The sequence below is a fragment of the Haemaphysalis longicornis genome, unplaced genomic scaffold (assembly GCF_048455015.1).
Source record: "Haemaphysalis longicornis isolate Haplotype H1 unplaced genomic scaffold, Haemaphysalis longicornis Haplotype H1 scaffold_6, whole genome shotgun sequence".
Classification (NCBI taxonomy): Eukaryota; Metazoa; Arthropoda; class Arachnida; order Ixodida; family Ixodidae; genus Haemaphysalis; species Haemaphysalis longicornis.
The window spans coordinates 52,443,988-52,465,774 of NW_027526407.1; the positions used below are offsets into that span (position 1 = coordinate 52,443,988).

Sequence of the window (21,787 nt, forward strand, 5' to 3'; positions counted from 1 at the left end):
CACAGTCGAAAATTCCGGAGCATTTACAACTGCTGTAATCTGAATAGTTATGACAAGTGAATGAAACTTGTAGGGAAGATAGAGTCGTCTTATCGTCTAATTGCCGTTTGACTGTCAACACGACAGCGTAATCAGGCTCATTTTTCGATTGTTTCGTCAGTGATGGCCATCCACTATCAGCCCTGCTCATCAAGCGCACGCGGAAATACATCGTCCCTGACAAGCGGAAGTTACGACTGAGGCAGCCCAATGGACGGGCTCGCTTGAATCTGTGATACAGCGCCGCGGCAACTGGAGTGCGGAAAAGGAGTGTGGAGCAGAAATAACCTAGTCGTATCGGCCACTAGTGCGAAACCTGGGGAGCAGCGAATCATGCAGTGTATAAGTGTATTCTTGGAGCCTTGGCGCTTTTGCCCACAGAGATAAAACCATTGGGGGTACAGGCTTGTTGGAAGCACTAAGCTTTCAAGTGCAAGGCGTTGGTGCAAGGCATTGGAAGCGTCCTGGTGTGTTCTTTTATACGCGTTTTTGCCCACAGAGATGAAACGTTCCAGCGCGAGGGGTTGAAAAATAAGCGCCCGGGTGTTTTAGTACTGTGACTTAGTAACCCTAGGCCCTATGGGGCTTCGCCATTAAAAGCGGACACTGGAGCCAATCCAACTATAGTGCGGTCGTGCAACAAATTCTTAAAAGGCCGTTAAAAGGCCGTGTTGGCTGCTGGCAGTGTACCGAACGATTCGGAAAATTTCTCCCGTCTGAAATGAAGAAAGCTCTCAACATTACATTGGCACCCGGACCCGAGGGTCTGATAGAGAGAGAGGTAGCAGACCAAGAAGCACGTGAACTCGCATACCATGCTCCTTGAGACGACTACTGTACTCCCTTCGACGAAAACTATGGGAATTTGTCTTCATCCTACGCCTAGGAATACTGTTCCGTGCCGCAAGAAGTTCTCAACGCTGAGGAATGGCGAACCCTGCGCAGGATGAACGAATACACACATCCACAAGTATGAATAGGCAAAGATGATTGGTGGGGAACATTATATAATAACTTAAAACTGTGCTTAATGGGCAGAAATGTCGAGCCTGTTCCAGGAAACCTAAACATGTTCAAGGGTATTCTTTAGGGGGGGGGGGGGGGGGAGGACAACTAAAACTTCACATATTCTACTTCTATCGAGACATGGGATGTGGCAGCTTTGACCAGCTGGTTACGTCAAAACCAGCGGGGCTGACTGAGAGGGCCAGGGATGTCGCTGCTGCATGTGGTCTCCGGACTTTGGGTTCACCCCTCGAGCTCCCTACCATCTTTTTAACCTCCCCTCCCCAAACTCCCACTATTCTTCGCTCAAAATGGTCTTCTCGCTGTACCACTCTCTTTTTTAGCAAAAACTAAAATTCAGTCCACGCACGACGTTGGATAATAAACAAAACACTTGCATTGCCACCTTCTAGCTCAAACTGACCAACATACCGCAGCTGGAGCCTTTCACGCCCACGTCTTATCCTCAAGCGTAGATGCCCTCTGTCTTTCCTGTGCCACAGCGATTAAAAACCGTTGCGGCTAGTCTCGCTCTCTCTGCTGCCCGTCAGTGCTTGGGAAGCCGAAATCATAAATGCAACGACTCCCTTCCAAGACACTCCCTCGGTGTCAAAGTAACGCTATGTCGTCCTACGACTTTAGATCTACACTTAGATGTCAACTGCAACTTTTTATTGCGAAGCATTCTTCTCCTTATTATTAGGGTTTTAATGGCCTGCCTAGCCCGCTTCCTTACATGCCTGTTATTACAAGCGCGCTCAAATTTGTCACAACAGCTGCCGCCATTACCTGCCTTTTGAATATCTACCAATTTTAAGTGGAAGACATTGCATGTTATTTCATGTAGCTGTGCGAGCAATTCTTCCAATTCTCCTAGCTTAAAAACAATCAAGAAAACGAAATTATGCCAGAATTTTTTTCCCTCAGTGAAGCACTGGAGGAGCACCCGCTTGATTAAAAAGCCCACACCCAATCTAGTGTCATCATCCCGATTCCTTTCTCTTGACGTGACGCCGCGACACTTGCGTACTCCGTGGCGCGGCAGTTACAATTCTCAATATGGACGGACGGAACAAAAAATTATCAGCCATTGTACAGAATTGATCTCGCCTGCACTTTCCGAACGCAGTGTGGTCTGGGAAAGCGCGACGAAGCAGCTGTTCTCCGTATTCGCCTCAACGTCGCTTTTACCAGCCACTACTTGCACAAGACACGCCGAGTTGCCTCCCCTAACTCACGTATTTCGTGAGGACATAGAACATGTACTGTGTGTGTGTCCCCGTTATGACACCCCCCGGCTAACCTTGAAGACAGCTTTGGGACTGCGTGCTGATGCACCACTGAAGCTTTGCGACGCCATTGGTCCATGGCAACACGGAGTGCATGCGCTTTGGTGTCATTTCTCCGTGACTCCGGCCTGAACAAAACCCTGCGAAACTTTTCCTTAACTTTAATTCTCTTTGTGTGCTGTGTGTGTGATCCTGCGTCTGTCAGTTTGTGCGCTGATTTGCGTTTGCAGTGTCTGTATGAGTTTTTGCGTCTTCGCTTCCTTTCACTTTCGCACCTCTCATGTTCATGTGGAGTGGCAAGCCAAGCTCGCTGCCAGGCTGACATCTCTTCATCATTAAAGGCATTCCTCCTCCACCTCCTCCAACGGAAACAAGAAAAAAAAATTCCCAAGTAATTGAGTGACCCGACACAGTTCTTGAAAGACCGATACGGCTTCACAGTTCACACCCAGTTAGGTGAAAAAGGAGCAAGTCTAATTAAACAGCGCACCCGTGCAGACAGGTACGCGCGTAGCCGCCAAATTAGTGTCCCCCGCGCGCAGTCGGGCACGGAAACGTGACTTCTATCCGTTCGGCAGAAGCCCGATAATTAGCACCCCCGAAAAAGTCGACTTGTCACGTACTGTAAGAGATATATATATATATATATATATATATATATATATATATATATATATATAGTGTAAGTAAAGAGTCGGATACACAGCATTAACAATAACAAACAATGTTTACTTACGTAGCGGCAACGGGACTTGCCTTCATCAGAGTAAAGTTACATGATTTTGCTATATATATATATGTATAGAGGAGAGAGAGAGAGAGAGAGAGAGAGAGAGAGAGAGAGAGAGAGAGAGAGAGAGAGAGAATCGGAGATGGCGAAATGTGGGAAAAAGAAGGCGCACAGCAATAAACATATCTCCAACACGAAGGCATAGTATACATGTATACCACATGCCGTATCGTTCCGTTGCTTGCGCACCGTGTGGGGAAGTCCGTATATTATTTCTGCGGCGTACGGGGCAGCTGCGGAGGGTCGTTAATTGCCGCCTAATTACGAGTGCCCGGCTCGTCTCGCGAGAGCCCCACCTGCCACCTAGCGGCGACAGCGGTGTTGCAGCAGCCCGTCGCCGCCCAGTGAGCGCTCATGCCGAACAAATTATACAAGAGGCCCGCGTCGTTCTCGGTGTAGGTAGGCCGTACTGCGGGACGCGCGGAGGGCATACAAATAGCCTAGCGTCACTCTCTCTGGCGTCCTTGCAATGTATGCAGATCTGCAGGAGTGTCAAACGCTGTCCCGGGCTGTGACACCGTCGAACCACAGGAACGGTTGTTGCTTGCGGCGACTGCGATATGCAGCTGTGACCGCACGTGCGACATAAAGTAACGATGTACAACCACGTTGACGCATACGTGGTGTAGATATCCTGGAAGTTCTGGATGTTGTTGCTGTTCTGTTGGAGTCGTAGCGGTTGTCGCTGTTTTTTTACAGCAGTCTGGTTAGGATCTATCAGATCTCAAGCGCTAAACTACGTAGCCCAACATTTTTTAACGTATGACAAAAACAAAATGGCCATGTATCTGCCCCTTGCGTTGCAAATGTCGTCAAAAGACGATAGCCTTTGTCGAAATTTTCCAAGTAAATGCCTCCATTTGCTCTCCCGCTCACCCACCATGCTGTTCCTCTTCCGTCGCGCTCCTCCCAAGGTAAACACACTGAACGTTTGCTCAAGTTAATTTAAATTTACCGCGTTCTACTGCTACAGGCCGGGTTCCTCAATTCCAGCGCTGCAGTACGGCTTAGAAGCGCGTCAATCTAGGCGTCCTACTTCAACGTTTATAGAACCACGTTACCCTACTCCACGAGCGTTCCATGCAGAACGTGGAACCTATCCTGTGGAAACTTTCGTTGCTGTTGCCGTGTGATTTCTCAAATGCCGCCAGGAGCCGCGGGCAACAGCAGGCGACGGTTTTCTGCAGTTGAAGTAGTATTTCATCTGCTATTGCAAAAACCAAGCATCCATCATTTTTTAATAAAGGAACACAGCAAATATTACTCAAGTATTGATTTTCTGCCTTATATTTGTGTCATGCCCTTTTCTTGTTCAACAATGTTGACAAGTATGAACACTGAAACCAGTCTTAGGTGTTCAGATTAGGCTGGGAGTCTATAAGACTATAGCGCAGATTTTGTATCACTTTGGCCGGTGGCTCAATCAAGTCATAGACAGTCAAACAAACAGACATACAGACACACCAAAATTTGTGGGTTAGAGTAGCTCAAGAAAGACTATCGTCTTTACAATCATCATGAAAATAAAACAGGGCCATAGGGCCTCCATATTTTGATATAAGGCAGCTTACATTGACCTTAGGTAGGCTAAAAGCGGAAACGTCCATGTGTCGAGGTCTCGGCGCATGTTAAAAACCCCCACGTGGTCGAGATTTATTAGAATCCCTCATTTACGAAGCGCCTCATAGCCCATGAGTAGCTTTGGTGCGTTAAACCCTACAACCACAATCCCTTACGTTGCGGGCAAAAATATGTCTTACGAAAAATACATTTGGGTCTTGAGGTAAAGCCAACTCTGAGGGTAATGGTACGAGCCAAGGAGGTTAAAATTTTTTTTAACCTCCTTGGTACGAGCTTAGTCTCTGTAAGCTGGCTTTCCCGCATTTGGGTGTTGCACAGTGAAGCATGACCATCAGGGCGAGGAGAAATAACCTGCGCCGTGGTTGGCGTAGACGTGATATAATAGACGTCCCTGTCTCCCCCCCACCAATCGCGTGCGTCGTGGCACTGTGACAAGAGATCGCGCCACTGTCCTCATAATTCAAGACAGGAAATTCCCGACATACCTAAACCCCAGCTTAGCAAATCCCACCTGAGTGCCAGCTTTGCTGGCCTTCCCTCTTCCGGGGTGGAAGGGTCCGGATTTTAAAAAGGAAGTGTTTTATGCCCAGGTACGCCAAGATCTGACCCTCATGACGTCACCAGAGCCCAAGAAATGACGTCACCTGACCCAAGTCAGGTGACGTCAAATCACCTGACCCAAGAAATGACGTCACCAGAAGAGGTTCCGTTGACGCGGCTGCGCCCGGATTCGAGCCACGAACTCTTTTACCGCAACGGGAGGTACACAGTGCTCTGCCCACTGCGCTACGAATTCAAGCGCAAGTAGGCCTAAGAACGCGCCTTATATCTTTCGCAATACTTTGTTCATTAAGATGGTGCTGCCGTCTAGAAGAAGTGAAGCGGAGTAGTTCATTATGACACTAATGAGCGCCGACAGTTGGCGCCTCGATGCCAGCGTCTTCCTGTAGGCGGGATGCGGGTGAATTCAGGCACCCTCCGCCACCTACTGCTTTCGATTTCGGGTTCGGTTCAGTTTCGTTCGCATAGTTTTCAAGGGGCTGTGGTTTTACGTAATGCTCCGGCGCGTGCAATCCAGTGTGATGCGTGATGCGGCTAACGGTTCCATACCGACGTAATATAAATAGCGATGGCAAATTCATATATATGCACAATAAACAGTTAAATGCTCCTGTCAAGGCATATTTCACTTTCGTGTTTCACCGATTCCTATGAAGGAGGCATCAACCACATTTTTTTCACAGATGCAGTAAATCGTCGTTACAACGAAGCTTTCGCAACAGAGAACTGGCTTCGTTATAGGTGTTACTTCGTTAGAAAAGGTATTATGTGCTCTTTATACGCCGCAATAGGGAACGTGAAAACACTTTCAATGAAGCGGCATCCCGACTGAAGGACTTTATTTGTACTTGGAGTTTACTGCAGTTTCATTCTTTAAGCATTGATGAACCTTGACATGTTCTAGACTTTATGGCACTTGCGCGGTTAGGTCGTCCTGTCGATTGTGCCTATTGAACCGCCGATAGTACAGTCCAACGGCAAAAAGGCTGCTCCCAGGATAAAGAAGTTGAATAAGACCGCTTGGGCGGAAGTATAGCGTGCACGCTGCAGAAGCCTGGTAGCTCCTCGTAGTGGGCCGGAAGTAATGTGAAAAGGCTTCCGGCCTGGACTTCCTTTTTCGGCGGCTTCCAAATTACCTGCGGAGAAACCCAACATGACTGAGATACTTCCATATTCTCCACATTTCATCAACCGGTTTCATCCTGTTCAGACGTCGTACTCTGTTCAGTATAGGTCTAAGGAGAAGAGGTTTCGTTCAGCGGGAATAACTGCTCTTTCTGGGTTGATCGACCATGCGCACCAACTACATATCGCCAGTAATAGTGGCCGGTGGTTGGTGCGGATACCTGTGCCAAAGTGGTGCACCAATAACGTTTAGTGACAGAAGGCGGTGATAGTGAAAGCCGTAATAGGTGATAGGCAGTGATAGGGAAAGTCGCGTGAGGTAGCAGGGAATGATGGAGAAATCCGGTGATACACTCTAATCCGGGTAACCCCTAATGTAACTTCTAAACTGAAGTAACCTATAAAATAAAGGTTACAATGGATTCATTTTGATGTTTTCTTTATACCAGTCCGTTCTAGGGTTACAAGCGTGAGGTTAAAAGCGATTTATAGGTTACAATAATGATTTATAGGTTACATCAACAAAATCTGACATGTAACCTCTACGTTGTAACCTATAAAACGCCCTGTAACCTCTAAGAGATGCTCGTCGCGCCTTCTCTCCCGGCAGCCGTTGATTTCTCCGTTGCATGACGGGATATAGAGAAATGGCGGCGCCGGCAGGCCCGGTGGCCGCGTTTTCGCGCCACTCGAGCCTTTTCACCGCTGTGATGCCCCTACGATGAAGCGAGGATTGCTGTAACAAGACTTATTTGTCGGCGTGAGTCGCGGAGGCTGCAGCGAGCCCATTTGTGACTGGCAGCGCTGCACGGCCCGTTCTTCTACGACCAGCATCAAGTTCGCATGTTGGACCAATGCCCCGGCGCCAGTGAAAGCGAACTCGGTGAGTATATTCCCGTGACGGTTTCGGTGTGTTCATTGGATATATCTTTTCGCTGGGCGCTTTTCAATTTGAAATTGCAGCATTCGAGAGGGATTTTTGTTACCTAACTGGTTGCTTCGCTGGACGTTTTCTGTTGTCCGCGACGGCAATTGAATGAAATCACGGGCTTGCGTTCGTTGCGTCAGACTGGAGCGGACGATCGGGAAAGCACAGATAACGGCGCCCGTGACCTGCTTTCTGCTCTGTTTGCGCGCCTTCGTCATGTGTTGAGCGTTTTGTTTACGCTGTTCGCTGCATCGGGCGCACTTGACGAGTTATTGGCCCATGTCATTGTCAGGTAGCTCTGTTTGAATAATTGAATTTTTTCCCATTAAAGTCTTATATTATCGCGCTATTTTCTGGGTATTATCATTTTGTTTCAGTCGTCGGGAAATGTTCATTTTTCTCGCTGCATATATTCGGAATGGTGTCCATTTTATTGGTAGTGTAGTAATATATCCGGATAAACACAAGGTGTGTGCTGCAGAAAAGTAGTCCACTAAATGCTGCCAGAAATGTCTAAACTCACTTTTGTCCAGCACAAGCCTCTTTTTTGTGAAAGTTTCCCTTACGGCACAATAAAAAGTTTTCGTATGTACAACACTCCTCATTTTTTTCATTCTTTTCCTTGAGTGGGTAAATTTGGTGTTAGTCATTTTGAGACAGCGGGCCATTTTCACCATGTTAAGTGGTTTATTATTCTCATTCGCACAAATCAGTCGTTTATTTATTCGCGTGGTATTGCAGGGCAAATGATTGTCTCGCGTGATCCTAGTGTAGTGCAGTAAAGCGACTTTACAGAATGGTGGTATGTATGAGCCAGCATGCAGGCTGCTTGATTGTTGTTTTTTGATAATACAGAAATTGCGACGAATTACACAGATACAGCTGCAGGTGTAAAAATCGGTTCTGCACCCTCATCGGATCCTGGCTGTTAAAAAAGTGTGGTTGCATCTGGCTACCTATGCTATGACTTATCAGCACTACTGTTTTTTCTTGCCGGCAGTGTTCCTTGAGCTGGCAACCAGGACTCCCCTGCGTATGACACAAGTTGAAATGAAGTCTGATTTCAGCGGAAACAACGGTATGAAAATGCAATGACTAAAACACATTCATTCAAATATTCTTTGTAAAGATGGCACCCAGGCCTGCACAGACAAAAGTATGATTCACTTGTAAAAATGCGAGGCCTTTCTTCAAGTGTTATAATGTTATATTTCGTATCTTATTTTGCCTCATGTTTAGTGACTCTTTCTATCGGTTCGTTACTACATGAACGTTATGAATTCACATAACGATTTCCTCAGCATGGAGCTTTGTAGTTTTTCAGCAACTCTAGCTATTCTATAAGATGCGTGGTTTTGCAGAGCCAACAAGAAGAAATCTCCAGTTGTTAGTGAGTGCTTGTGCTGTGTTCTTTTCTTCGTCTTGTCAAGTTTAAGGTGTTCTTTCATTATGAATGTATACCAACTGCCCAGCTCTAAAGCCTATTACATTTTAACCCAAATAACCCTTAGAGTCATTACAGGTACAGACCTCCTGGGAATGCCACTTGAAGATCGGTGCAAGTTCTAGATGTATCCTCTCCCACAACACATCTGGACGAAGAAAAAATTAAGTTGGCGATTCCTTTTTACTGATAGCCGAGGAAGAAACCACCGATAAGAACACTTTACTTAAATGAAAAACGTTTCGGCTTCCACGTGGGACCCTTGTTCAAAATGAAACTGCCAGTACAAGGGGGGGGGGGGGGAGGAGGAGGATGTTTAAGTACAGAGTAAAATGTGACGCAGGTGGCGTCAGCATCATGAAAGCACGTTTCCTGGGTTTAGTGCGACATTCGTTCTGTTGCGAGTACTAGTGATTCCACATGAAGGCGCGGAAACGTTTTTGTTTTCTCTTTTGCAAATGTATGTCAGTTTATCTCGTAGCCCAAAGTTTCTGCATGTTCTGGGTGAGCATGCAGAAACATTATCGCGAGATAAACTGGAACATGGCACGATTAAAATTCGGGAAGGTTGGCCGGTATGACTATAGTGGCTTCGCGTTGTTCTGAACAATGCGGCCAAATTACTCGGTGTAACGATTACTGAAATGATGTGAAATTATTAGGAAAGGCCGTAAATCACTCCTCTGGTGTGGCCTTTCATTTCATTCTCTGGTCTCCGTCTTCATTTCCGTGCAATATATTTTTCGTACTTCACATGCCTGTGGTTTGGTGTGAGGGGCTTATGGTTGCACTGGATTTCGTTCTTTTTCTGAAATTTTCTGTAGATGGCTCTTCAAGGTGGGGAAATCCAAGTGACGGCCCCTCACATATATACCTCCATCTGCGGCAGCAGGGAACAAGATGACTGCGGGAAATCTTCAGCGTGCCCTGATTTTGTGCCTGCTTGTGTACTACGTAGATTGCGAAGCTTATCTCTGAATTTTTCCAAGCGCCTTTTTTCATGCAGGAAACTATAGATACCATTTAAAGTTTGTCCAAAAGACAGATTGCAATCGGCCTAGAAACTTGTTAGTGCTACATAAAAAACGATAACTTGGCGTGGGAATCACAACTCAGGTGGAACTGTAAAGAGGAACCTAAGAGGGAAGTGTAAAGATGGATTCGTAAAGACGAGTGAATTCCAAGTGTAATACTAGACTGAGTGAAACGGAGAATGTAGGGAACATAGCTATAAACACTGCTTTGTATGAAGAAGTGAATTTGTAATAAATGTTCTTTCTACTTTCCCACATTCTGCGTTTTTTCTGTGGGGAACCATGCCAAAAACGCTGTACTGGGAAAGTGCACCCCTGAGAACCATCTTATAATTGTAGCTCAAACTCGAATTCGTCTGAAATTGTTCAATGGCACTATCCAAACAATTCGGAATGCTTTGCATACATCCGTGCAAATATTGAGGTAAAGAATTTGTATATTTGGCCATGTTTGTGAAGCTGTTCACGCAACATTTATTAAATAGGTTTAATAAGGATATATGAATAAACCGAATTTTACCTGGAAGTCTAAAGCAATATAGGAAACACCAATTCGCCCAGGAATCTGCACTCGTCTAATACTCATTAAGGAACGATATTAACGTTGGGGTGGTTCGCAGCTTTGCTTCTTAATAAATAGCCCACAGGTATTTCAGAATAATAAATGTGAATGTTCAAAACTACTGATGCCAAACTTCTGGAAATGTGCTCCTGTGAAATGCGCAAATATGTGTGCATGTACTGCAATTCTCTTTTGATAATCATGGCCTAGGTTGTCAGACAAGAATTTTTGGCTTAAGGCTATGTTATAACTTTGGCGTCCTTTTGAAGTATGCTATCAAGTGCATGTTTCCACTCAAGCTTGGTTTCACTAAACGCCTAATGTTGTTTAACTAAAGCTCAATTTAGCAAAAGACCTATCATGCATGTTTGATACTGGTTTCTTAAACGGCACAAAGCTGATGCAAACATCAAATTTACTTATGCCTGTTTATAAGACTTAAGCGTTGCCAATACTCACGAAGATTTTTGGGTGACAACCTGGGTAACGATTATCGAACAGGTAATGCAATGCATATATATTAAGAGAACATTTTCAAGCTTTTTGGCACTGCTGTTTTAGGAATTATAAAAGTAACTTCTCTTTTAGCCCCAGCCGTGTGGCCGGTAGTTTATTCAAGGGACGAAGAAAAGACACCCGACGCAAAAGTTTAGACGGCGCAATGGACAGCATGGTCGCACATATCTTCCACTAACCCAATGTTTGTTTACCACGCGGGAAAGGCGCCTTCGGGGTGTCGCCACAGCGGCGCCGGCGAAAGCACAACATCACGTGAACCATCCAATTTGTGTGTCCTTGGACGGCGGTAGATGTAACTTATATAAAGGTATACATGCTGAAAGCTGCAAAGTAACCCATAACTGCGTAATCCTTACGTGTATACGTATATAAAGGTTACGAAGATATAGGTTACATTTGTACCTTATAAATTATAGGTTACAAAAATTCGAAAATGTATATCTCTATTAAGGGTTACCCAGCTTAGAGTGTAGGGAAAGCCAGGTGCTAGGGAATTAGGCGAAGCTGGTGATAGGAAAAACCGTGTTAGGCTATGTTGATTTCGAATAAAGCGAATTCGTTAGACGCGGATTCATTGCACATTAGGGGCAAGGGCGCAGTTCGTAACAAAGCACTTTGACTGCCCAACCGCGCTTTTTAAAGCGAAGCTTCTTTGGTCTCACTGATTGCGGTGTGGTTACCTAAAACGCACGACCGGAAAGTCAGCTTTGCGCAATGGGAGGGCAGGTGATGATAATAATAATGACGCAAGAAAAAAAGGCTTCTCAGGGTCAGATTCTATGCCGGGTCCCACTCCCGACGTCCATCCGATTGCGTCATTGGGACATAATGGAAGCCGTTTGGATTTCAAAGGGAATTTGAACGCTTCACTTTGAACGACGACGGTGGGGGCGTGGGCGTTCAACTTTCTCGTGAGCTGTCGTCTGCTGTCGTCTGGGTTTGCTGTTGTCTGCTGCCGCCTGTGTTTGGACTTTGGCTCGCAGGTAGTTTGCACTTTGAGCGTTGACGCTCTGACTTTGATTGCAGTGGCTTAGAGTTTGCCTCTTCGCATTTCAGTTTCTCACGCAAGAAACCTTCGCGTTTCAACCACTGTCGTCCTAAAACGGAGGGTATTTGCATTTTTTACTCCCAGCTCGACCACACCATTGCGTAGGGCCGGAAATGTCGCGTTTGTTGTGTAATTGTATGCATTCAGTTTTTTGCGCGAACGCATTGGGCGAACGTATTGCGGGAACGCGTGAGCAAAAATTGAATTATCACACTCTACAGTGTGTGATAATGGACGGGCCAATTTTTGGGTCAAGACGACTTCAGGGCGAAAGCCATTCTGTGTTGTCATAAAGATTGTTCTGACATTATCCTCGGTGTAATATGTGATTCGTTGCGATTGTTGGTTGGACATTTGTTGCGACATTCTTTAAAACTTAGGCTACGTTGAGAAAGACATTCATATATTTGCCTTTCAAAGTGGTTTTTATTTTTAAGGACGATAGTGTCTTGGGCTACTTGAACGCTAGAATTTTGGTCTGCCTGCCTGTCTGCCTGTCTGTCTGTCTGTCGGTCTGTCTGTCTGTAACTCGATTCAGCCACCCGGCCAAAGTGTAACAAAAGGTGCACAATAGGTTTGTATACCCACAGCCAAGTCTAAACGTCTAGGTCCGGTTGCAATGTTCATACGGTCAACATTGTTGAACAAGAACAAAACATTACGCAAATGTGGGGGAGAAAATCAATACATATGTGATATTTGCAGTGTTACTTTATAACAGATTCATGGATGCTTGCTTTTTGTGATCAAATGAAATGCTGCATCTACTGCATAAAAAAATCACTTCGTCGCCTGCTGGCGCCCGCGCCACTATAGCTTGTAGCGTCATTTTTAAAAATCAAACGACTAAAGCAACGAAAGGTTCCACTAGATAGGTTCCACGTTCCGCTTGAAATGCACGTGGAGTAAGGAAACGTGGTTTTATACACGTTGAAGTAGTGCGCCTCGATTCACGTGCGTCTCCGCCATACGGCAGCGCTGGCATCGAGGCACCCGGACTGGAGCAGTGGAATGCGGTCAATTTAAATTGATTTGAGCAAACCTCTAACCTGTTTGCCTTGTGAGGAGTGCGACGGGAGAGACACATGTGCGGGAAAGCGAAGGGAAATGTCGACTAAAGACTATCGTCTTTGGTCGACATTTGCAACGATAGTTACGCGGCCATTTTTTCTTTGCCTTCTGACGCGAATGACTCCGACAGCAAGACTGAGCGCACTTCACGCTTAAGCTTCCCCAGTCAGCACTGCCCTCCACATGCTCCCGTTCTACGTACTTGCCGTCACGTGCACCCGTCACGGGGCACGCATCACGCTAATTCTTGTGCCCTTCTGGTAAGGTGCCCGGTTAGTTTTGCGGTTAACCCACGCGGCTGCTATAGGATGGCTACCCGTGTTCAAATCCCACACGAACCCAATTTATTTTCTCTTTAAAGTGGCGGCCATTTTGGTTCCATTCGTGTTGACGACGAAAGCGACAACTAAGGCGACTGTCACTTTTCGCTTTGGATGAAGCACCTTAGTCTTTCGCCTTAAAATTTTCAGTTTTGCCCGCCCAAGAAACACGTAGTCATTGAGGCGCCTCAGGGGAGTGCTTTATACCTCCTATGGTAGCTCACGATGCATTGCGCTATTAGGCACGGTCACCATGTTTGATTCCCGCCAATGTGGCTGCATTTCTGACGGAGGCCGAAAGCGAAAGCCTTCCGCGTGTAAGTACGTACTTTCGGCACACGTTCAGAACCCTCTTGTGTTCTAAATTCGCAAGCATTGACATTACTCGAGGACTAAACGCTCAGGGTAGCTCGATAGACGAGCTTCAAGACATAAAATATCGCAATGCGATTGGGTGGGCACGTGCACGTGATAGTTAAGTGCAAAGTCATTTTTATTTAGATAACAACGTGAGAAACAGGCCACGTAACGGGACGCAGTGTTGAAGACACGCACAGAGTAGAAGACGTCCCGTTACTTCGCGCCGTTTCTCGCGTTTTTAACGTGCACCGACCAGCCCTCCCGCGTGCTTCCTGTTTTCTAGAAGCGAAGCATCTCATGCTCGGGGCTGTGTCCCTCCCTCCCTCGTTGTCGTTGTCCGCCGTCTTCACTCTACTGCGCATGCGCGTCTCTTCAGCCGCGTCAGCGTTTGGGCTGATGTCAGCGAAAAAAAGAAATAAGAGGCGGCCGGTCTCGATCGCACGACGCTCTGGCCGTGACGGGAGGTACGTGGCGCTCTTCCCACTGTGCTACAAACCGAGACGGAAAAGCACGTGCTACGAACGCGCCTTATCTACTTCACTCATTCAAACTACGCCAAGAAGCTACTGATGCAACGAAGGCACGCGAAGCTGGCCGTTAGCGGAAACGACGAACTCAAAACTAATGGGAACTTCTGTCGACTCCATGGCTGCTTCGCATACTACTCAGGGTTCCCCTACGGGAACATGGTGTAATTTTTTTTTGGTTTAGACGCCGATCGATACAGCCTTTCGTCGTATAATTTGCGACAGCAAAAATTAAGGCTGGCTTTTACGCTCCGAAAGTACTGAAAAACAGAACAGAAGGTGCTTCGCCTGCGTCAGCATAACCACCACCGTTGCCAAGACTCGAAATCGCATTCTCGTGATCAGCAGCACAACGCCTTATGTACACTGAAGCACCGCGGCAGGTTTTTTTTTTTCTTCTCTATAATGTGTGGTATATTTATGCAAACGCACAGGCGATCGACGATTACACAGAACGATTAATGCAGTAAATTTTAGTTATTGCTTCCTTCAGAAATGCACCACCCTGTCCCTTATCACCGTGAGAGGCGAGACAGACTCTGAGTCACAACCATTTACAACTTTACATGCGTAATTATATACAGAACAACTATAGGAACCGCCCGCACTGGTGCTCACGAAATTCCTGACGGTTTCCAACCGACGTCGACTGGACTCTTTCCCGCAACCAACGGAGAGATAGATAGCAGAAGATACCCCTCTCGCCGGGCGGGACAGATACACCCTCGGTGAGCGAAGAGGAAAAAAAAAAAAATAAAAAAACTGGCGAAGCTTGCTTTAAGTCGCGCAAGGCTTAAACCACAGCGAAGCTACAGGATTTCATTCTACGTGAGCGCTGAAGGACACATCATCACGCATTTGTACAGGTTTGAAAGTGTTTATTTACATGTCCCGCCCTCGCTTTGCTCTTTGCTAGAAGTAGTCATCACCATATGCATCGATATCGTCGGGTGTAAGGTTGTAATGCGCCGACGCAACGCAGGCGATGAGGCGCTCCGAGGTGGAGGGCTCCGGATTAATTTTGGCCACCTGGGGATCTTTAACGTGCGCCGAAATTTCGTACACACGCGCGTTTTTGCTTTTCGCCTCCATGAAGCCCTGGACGCAGAAATAACTAAGGAAGAAGTTAGGGCGGCAATCAGAGCGGCACAGAAAAACACCGCCGCGGGTGCGGACCGCATAACAAATGCAATGATTAGAAATTTAAGCGAAGACCATATAGAGGCACTAACAAAGTACATAAATGAAGAACTCTGGACAAAAGGAGAAGTCCCACAGGAATGGAAACATGCCGAAATAATAGCCATCCCCAAGCCAGGGAAGAAACCAGGAATCGAAGCGCTTAGACCAATCTCACTGACCTCATGCTTGGGGAAGGTCTACGAAAGAATAATATTAAGAAGGCTACAGAACTACTTGGAAGACAACGACCTCTTACCGCACACCATGGTAGGCTTCAGAGAAGGCCTATCTACGCAAGACGCCTTCTTGCTCCTGAAAGAAGAGGTGCTCACCAACATTCCCAAGGGAAGTGAACACATAATCATGGCCCTGGACTTAAAAGGGGCTTTTGATAATGTGTCACACTACGCAATTTTAAAAGAGCTCAATAACCTCCATTGCGGAGAGAGAATTTACAACTATGTAAAAGCTTTTCTATCAGACAGAACTGCAAGCATAGGACTAGGGGAAGTCAGATCCAAAAGGCTCAAAATGCCCAACAAAGGCACACCTGGTCCTCAAGGATCTATAATATCGCCCTTACTCTTCAATGTAGCGATGATAAAGCTAGCAAAAAAACTTCAGGAAATAACAAACATTAACCATACGCTATATGCGGATGATATAACCATATGGACAACCAAAGGCTCATTGGCCCAAAAGGAAGAAGCAGTTCAACAGGCGGCGAACTGCGTAGAATCTCTCGCCAAGGACAGCGGCCTCCGGTGTGCTCCAGAAAAGTCAGAAATAATCAGGGTCTATAACAGCAGATACAAAAGCCCGGGAGACCTAAATGTCATTCTGGAAGGACAAAAAATCAAAGAAGTCTCATTAATCAGGATACTCGGACTCTGGATACAGAGCAACCTAAAGGCCAACTAAACTATACAGATGCTCAAGAAGACCACACAGCAAATAACACGAATAATCAGAAGAATAACAAGAAACAAAACAGGAATGACAGAAGAAGACACTCTCCGTCTGGTACAAGCCCTGGTGGTCAGCAGAGTGGCGTACAGCCTACCATATCACCGGCTAAACAAACAAGAGAACGATCAAATAGAAACGATATTAAGGGGAGCTTGTAAAACCGCAATCGGACTTCCTCAGTGCACGGCCACGAGTAAGCTACAAAAACTGGGCGTAACAAACACCTTTGAGGAGATCAAAGAAGCCACGCTGATCGCTTAAAAACAAAGGCTGCAACTCACTAGAGCAGGCCGAGCCATACTCGAAAGAGTAGGCACGCCCGCTGATAAATTCAACATCACAAGTAAAGTCGACCTCGACAAGGACATACGCCGAAACTTATTTATATCACCAATACCAAGACACATGGACAAGACAGCCCACCAAGGAAGAAGAAAAGCAAGGATAGCATATCTAGAAAAAAAAACTTCATGGAGACCCTAACACATTCTACACTGACGCAGCAATGTACAAAAACAACAGAGATGCGGTGGCGGCTGTCATAGATTCTGATCACAACTTAATAGATTGCTTGACTATTAAGAATACGAATCCCGAGGAAGCGGAGGCCGCAGCAATAGCCCTTGGTTTCGCCCACGGAGAGAGACAACAGAAGAGCCTGCACATAATTACGGACTTCAAGCAAGCATGCTACGACTTCGTTAAAGGAAGAATACCACGGGTGGCAGCAAACATACTGAACAAGATCAAAGGAAGACCCCATGGCACGCACAGATTGACCTGGACCCCCGGTCACGAGAGATTGGCGGGGAACGAAGCGGCTAACAGCACTGCCCGAGAATTGACGAACCGGGCGGGTGACGGCACGCCGTTTTTAACCCCACTTCCCAACGGCTATGGGGAAAGACTGGAAGCACTCAGGGCAGCCAGGGCACTCTACCCGCCCCCTCACAAAAAGCTAAACGCAATGGAAGCCACCTCCTGGAGACATATTCAAACGAATACTTATTCAAACCTCCACAGGTATAGCCTTATTTACCCAGGAAAATACCGATCAGAATGTCCAACCTGCGGCAGCACTCCCACACTATACCACATCACCTGGGAGTGCAACAGCAATTGGCGTGAAGATACAACACCAGAGAAAAAACTTGAGCTATGGGAGGCAGCCCTGGCCAGCTCGAGCCTGGAAGACCAGCTTCATCTAGTCAACCAGGCCCGGGAGAAGGCCAGACTCAGTGGAGTCCTGTACTAGGGACCCCACCCATCAGCGTCACCAAAAGTCTTGCTTTTCAATAAAAGTTTGTCCCTCCTCCTCCATCAGAAAAGCGGCTTCTACGCCGGGAATCGAACCCGCGTCCTCGTGCTTAGCAGCGCAACGCCTTAGCCACTGAACCACCGTGGCGGATGGTGTATATGAACGTGCCGCATGACTGCCCGGCATGCGGTACCCGCTGTGATAACTAAATCCCTTTTTTTTTCTAAAATAGCATGCATTGACACGGACCGTTAGTGACTGTATTTGTTGGGCGCCTGCATCTGCTTGCCCGAGCGTTGAACTGGGGCGAATTTCAGTTGGTTCTATCTGTTTCTTCTTCGATCTCGGTTAGGTGTTTCATGATGTATTTGTAACGTTTGGCTGTGGAGGGCCGTGGTTGTATTTCGGCGTCGTACTCTTTGCGCAACCCAAGACGCAAATGCGGAGGCGTCGTCACCCCGATGCTGCTGACAGCTACGTCTTCATGACGCGAGGCGCGCCGGACAGCGAGCAGGGCCGCGTTCTGCCGGTGCAAGGGAGGCGGCTCTGTTCACTCTACTGGGCGGCATACCACCCGCAGGTGCGTACTCCGGGCGCCCCTTGCTCGTCGTCTAGCGCGCAATCTAGCGCACTCGTCTAGCGTGCTGAGCACGAGGTCGCGCGTTCGATTCCCGGCCGCGGCGGCCGCTTTTCTGATGGAGGCGAAAAGCAAAAACGCCCGTGTGTACGAGGTGTCGGCGCATGTTAGAGATCCCCAGGTTGTCAAAATTAATCCGGAGCCCCCCGCCACGGAGCGCCTCATCGCCTGCGTTGCGTCGGCTCGTTAAACCCTACTCTCAATCAGTCAAGAACTAAACAACGCACGGCGCTCGATTAACATCCCGCGACGGCAACTACCGAATGGTGTACGAGTACCGCCCACCTTCTTTTTAATCTTCCGCTGCAAAACGTAAAAAAAAAAAAAAAATCAAAGCCCTTCCTCACTGGAAAGACGGAAGTCCAGCAAGGCTAGCGCTCTGGTGTGATCTCAAATGTTTGGATTTGAGCATTACGGGGATTTGCTACGTTGAGTTATAAGGTCAGTGGCGCGAGCTCTACGTCACGGACTAAAGACAGACACGATTGGTGGGTAGAGACAATGACGTCTCGAGTGCGCCGCACAGTTGGCCGCCGGAGAGCGCGCGGCATTGCGCAACGTCAGGGGAAGGGGACGCCGCGCGTTGCAAGGTGGTAGGCGACTCCGGAAGAAAAATTAGCTGTGGCTTAGCTCGGGTATGCCAGGATAGTGCGTAGCGTGAGCGAAGGTTGAGCTGGTTATTCTTAGCTTTCCTGATTGTCTAGGATAGCTTGGTTATCATGCTTACTGCTGCTTCAATGACACATACACACACACGCGCACGCACGCACGCACACGCACACGCACGCATGGTATACGCATTATGTGATACATGTAGGTATATTTATCAGGCGGCTCCGGCGAAGTGTCACCAATCGCCCCAAAGCTAAGCTGGTTCCACAGGCGCACGCCGGTGTTGCTGCGACGCACGAGCCATCGGTTCAACACTCGGCCACCCCTCGCATGATCATCAAGTGGACGGGGCCGCCACGTGCGGAACGGAGGTACGCGAAGACGCTCGGCGCGTGGGGTGTGCGACAGACGCCGGGCAGCGAGCGACGTTGTGTGCGCCGTGTGACGTCACTGCTCCTCACGCATGCGCAGCACGGCTCTCCAGGAGCCACGCGAAACTGCTCAACTTCGGCCAGTGTAGCTTACGCTACAAAAGGCAGAGGCGGTGGAGAGGAGTATAAGGTGCGGTTGTAAACACACTCCCTCCGTAGATGCTTTACTGTGCAACCCAGATTGCGTGGAAGCCAGCTTACAAAAAAACTGTGGTTGATTCCGCTGTCCTAGGAATCCTTAAAACGCGAAAGTGAAATGTGCACAGAAATCTGCAGCTGAGCATGGTTTGCGGGTCGGCGGCTGTCTTGTGGGTGTGCTTGGCGAGCGACGTCCTGCTGGCGGGTCGCTTCGGCAAAGGTGTACTGGCGTCATTTCCGTGGCGGCAGTCATTTCCGTGGCAGTGTTCCTAACTTCCTTAAACACCCCATGGCCGTTTCGTATTATCTTTGTCTCCAGAAATAACCAGAAAATGGGAAGGAAAATCTCTGTGCTGCTGACGTACAGCCAGTATGAATGAATGAACCACTAATTTGTTAAAACAAAAAACAGACACAAGTTGACGTAATACATACGTCTTAATACAGTTGAACACGGATATATCGAACACGGATATATCGAATTATTGTCTATATCGAACAGTGCAAACATCCCCTTGAAAATCCCATGCAAAAGTATGGGGCTGTTGCGCGCGTGTATCGAACTCCTTATCACGGGCGAATTCGATATATCGAATTCCGCGCCGAAGGTGCCCCTGAAAGTTTGCTTCTTCTAATGGGGTGGAGTTGATGATAATGTTGACTCACCGCAGAAGCTTCCTGGCTTGGTGAGACAGAGGCGGCGTCCGCGGCATTATGTCGCTTCGATGGCCTTCAACAGCTGTTTTCACGCTAGCACGAGGGGCAGCTCCATGATAGCTAGAACGCGGATAGTGGTTGGGGCGAAAGAACATAAAGGAGCAAAAGAAAGTGACCGGAGGCACTCTTTTTCTGTGATTGAGCTGTTTAGTGGCTCGTGCAGGGGGACCGATGCGGCGTTGTATGTTTATTTTGTCCAAGGCATTTATTTCGGAGCAACGAAGGCGGGAATTCGTCGGGTGCAGGCTGCTGAAAAGATGTTGGTTGAAAAGGCGTCCGGAATTCCTCGCAATAGTTTTGAGGGCGATGCACGCATCAACGTTGACGTAAAGGCGAATGCAGCACAACCCGCCCCGGCTATTCCGGAGCGTGTCGGGTGCAAAGCGACTTCGTTGCACACCTCCAGATGGGGGAGGTGTTCGGTTCGGATACTGAAGATAACGGCACTCAGTGCCTGACAACGTTCCCAACCGCCTACTGCAGCCAAGGTTCCGTCAGCGTTATTCGCCTCTGTTGTGGCACAGTGTACAGCGTTGATTTTCTCATTTGTGCGTGTTTGTAATCTTGAAGACAATTTGGCGAACTTTACGACGCAGAAGAAAAAACAAGCGAAGCTCAAAGACATTTTAATGATAAATAAAGTGCAGTGGTCATCATGCTGCGGTTCGGATTTTCCGTGCTTTGAGGGTCAAAACGTAAACTACCGTTTTCCACGACTTCAGAAAGCTCTCAGTGATGTGCGAAGTTGTCAGATAATCTTCAGATAGGCGTATTTTATATATCGAATTATCGATATATCGAATTCTTTCGCGATCCCCTTGGAGTTCGATATATCCGTGTTCGACTGTACGGAACGGATGACAAGAAAAAAATTAGCAGTGGCTTAGCTCGGCTATGCCAGGATATACGTAGCTTGAGCTAAGGTTCAGCTCGTTATTCTTAGCTTTCCTGGTTGTCTAGTATTAACTTGATTATCATGCTTACTGCTGCTAAAACGATTTCCAATATAATCCAGTTTATTTCAATTCAATCCAATCCGATCAAATTAAATCCAGTCGAACCCAATCAAATTCAATCCAATCCAGTAGCGGCGGCGGCGGCTCCGGCGCGCCAGCTGTGCGTCGTGAGACGTCACTGCTCCTCGCGCATTCGCAGCACGGCTCTCCAGGAGCCACGAGAAACTGCTCAACCTCGGTCAGTGTAGATCACGCTACAAAAAGACACACACGAGCGCTTCCGTCTTCACTAGCTGGCGCCCAACCTTAGTGACCTATGTAGAGCCAGAGCTTCATCCCTCGTGCCACTTACGCTTTGCATGGTGAGGTGGATAAATTTGTATAAAGAGTGTGGTTGATATGATTTGCGTGAGTATACCATCACAGATTAAAAAGAAAACCATTTAGACGGGATGCAGTTCGAAATAATAGTGACTCCTACCTGGAGGTTCCACGGCAGCAACGCTATGATCAAGCGTCGTGATTTCTTGTGTTGTAGGCGTGATCACTGCCAGCGGTATGTGAAGAATTATACACTGACATTTCGTATTTTGAGAAATCACGTTAATGGGAAGTGCTTCTTCTGACTTTGTTCTCGCTTTCCACTCGAATAGTTCTCCGATTCTTCGATTGAATAAACGTTTA

General features: G+C 47.4%; 1 protein-coding gene and 1 long non-coding RNA gene across 3 annotated transcripts in view; both read left to right on the forward strand.

Moving 5' to 3' along the window:
* Positions 1 to 21,787, forward strand: part of LOC144142667 (uncharacterized) — a 103,186-nt gene that overhangs the window by 38,226 nt on the left and 43,173 nt on the right. The window lies entirely within an intron of this gene.
* LOC144141563 (uncharacterized) lies at positions 8,313 to 10,031 on the forward strand. The gene is made up of 3 exons (XR_013316642.1): positions 8,313 to 8,396; positions 8,841 to 8,930; positions 9,587 to 10,031. It is a non-coding gene; the product is annotated as an uncharacterized LOC144141563 (long non-coding RNA).